Consider the following 2,430-nt stretch of genomic DNA (forward strand, 5'->3'; position numbering starts at 1 on the left):
TCAAATAAATAAATAAACCTTAAATAAAAGAAAAAGAACGTGACCTCTAAGAAGTTATGACCACAAGTTATCCAGTTAAAGTGTCCCATGTCCAAAAGTAAATTTTCAATAGATGTTCTTGTTAAAGGAAAAAGATTAGCATTGATTTCCAATTCATGGCAGGTATAATACATGTTATTAGACCATTGAAATACCATCTCTTTGGATAGTAAATATCCATTAATCCATGAGGGTGTATGTGTTGCCAGAAGTGCTGTACTATAATGTATTTATTGTGGTACAGCATCTGTATCATATGCTAATAAGCTTTGACCCCCTAAAAGTCTTTTTTTTTTAAGATTTTATTTATTTATTTGACAGAGAGACAGAGAGAGAGCACACAAGTGGGTAGAGCAGCAGGCAGAGGGAGAGGGAGAAGCAGGCTCCCCCTGAGCAGGGAGCCCGATGCGGGGCTCGATCCCAGGACCCTGAGATCATGACCCAGGCCATGACTGAGCCACCCAGGCGCCCTGACCCCCTAAAAGTCTTAACAATGAAAGTTTACATTGTCCTATATTGTCACAACCTGATGGTCTGGAGGTGTCTAATTGTAAGAGAGACTCCATCCAGTCAGAAGAATACTTTTTCCTGCTACACGAAATGCTTCTGATATCATTCTGTGCTCTCTCCAGTAGGTTATTGATTCTGCAGCAATTATTTTTTAGTTGTTCTCTTATGTAGAAATGTCTAAGATCAAGTAAATTTTGCTGGAGGGCCTGAACTTTATGGACAATGTTATAGTTAAATTCCAGTTGGTGGGCATGATAATCATGCACGGTTGAGACAGTGGAATGTGGTTCTCTGAATGCTGAGGAGCTCTTGGAACCTAAACATCCTACTGGATTTAGTAGCAGTTCACATGTTTTTTAAATGCAAATAGTTCCTGCTTAAGAGTCTAGATGTCTGCTTTCTGAATTCCAGAGAAAATTAAGTTGGAGGTAATGCCTAGCCCCACCCAGGATTGTAGGCTTTCTAACTCTACCGATGGGTGGTTGGTTGGGCCATTCATGGGTGGTTGTTCCTAGCTCTGTGGCATAAATTTTACATTCGGGTTGTAAATAGAACAAATTGAGTTGTTCCTTTTGGAAGGTTATTTCCAATCTCTGTGGCATAGGTTTGTATACAATTCTCAGAGGGTTAAGTAATTAGGTTCAAACATATTTGGCTTGAGTTTTGGTGGTGTGTTGCATGTCATGCGTCCATTGTGGCTTCCAATGGAAAATTCTCATACACACCGTGTAGTATTCCAACATCCTCTCTCAGTAATACATGGGCCTGAACTATTGGGTAGTACACCACATTTGTCAAAGGTGATTCTTTTAGCTATGTAAACTGGTATTGATGAATCAGTTCTGGTTATATTCTCATAGATATGGTGCTGTGCTGACCGTGTATTTTCCATGCCTTGTGCATCTGATGGTTGGATCAATGAAAAGAAATATTGCTGCATATCTGGATCAATGTGTGTCACTAAATTTGCATTAAAATCACTTCCCAATGTTTCCCACCATGCTGGTGATTTTCCTTGTATAATTGAGGTTTTATTAACCAAAAGATAGTAAAAATGTATTGGGCGTAATTGTTACAATGGACATATCGGTATGATCTCTTCCTTTGTTATGTAGTATAGGTTGACTTCAGATTTTGATATTAAGGTAGCATTGTATGTGCCATTGAGTTGTCTTATACCCTGTAGGTGTGAAAGGACCTAAGGTGACTGGACTTAGAGCTGCAATGCCTTTAGCTGCTTGCATCATTGCTTGACACAGTCCCCTGATTGACATGAGTGACTCCATCTTGCTCTGTACACTGCCTCCAAAACCAGGGAATGCAGACCAGCTAGGCAGAAAATACACATTAAGGACCCTCCAGTCCCTTACCCTTTCCCCCTTTTAAGAAGCTCCCCTGCCCGCCCCTCCCCCCCAAAAAACAAGAAAGGCTAAAACTCCTTACACGGTCTCACTGGGCTTTCTGTCCTGGGAGGTCTGCAGATAGAAATTGGGGTGGCTGGTTGTGACATGGGTCCCTGCAGCCAGAAGTCTCTGGCCTGAGAATCCTAGTTTTAAGAGGCTCCTAAACAAAGGTACCACTTGTGCCCACTCCTCCCTTTCTCCTAGGAGTTTACAGAGATTCTGGGGCTGGAAGGAATTTCTCCCACTTCAAGGCAAAATGAACACTGACCATTCGTCCCAGGCATTTTTAACCCTGATGGTCCAGAGTGTGTACTCCCAAGTAAGAAGCAGGAGTTCAGGAATACTTCCCCACTCCTCACCCCAGCTCTGTCAGCCCAGTAACCAGGCAATGAGCCTAGGCTTGGTGAGTTGGCAGCAAACTTTGTCCTGGTTTATCAGAGGCGCTGTCACCTAAAATGTCCCAAGCTGTTGCCTGAAA

Source organism: Mirounga angustirostris, unplaced genomic scaffold, assembly GCF_029215605.1.
Source record: "Mirounga angustirostris isolate CCGP_5_RB_7025 unplaced genomic scaffold, mMirAng1.0.hap1 SCAF_10, whole genome shotgun sequence".
NCBI lineage: Eukaryota > Metazoa > Chordata > Mammalia > Carnivora > Phocidae > Mirounga > Mirounga angustirostris.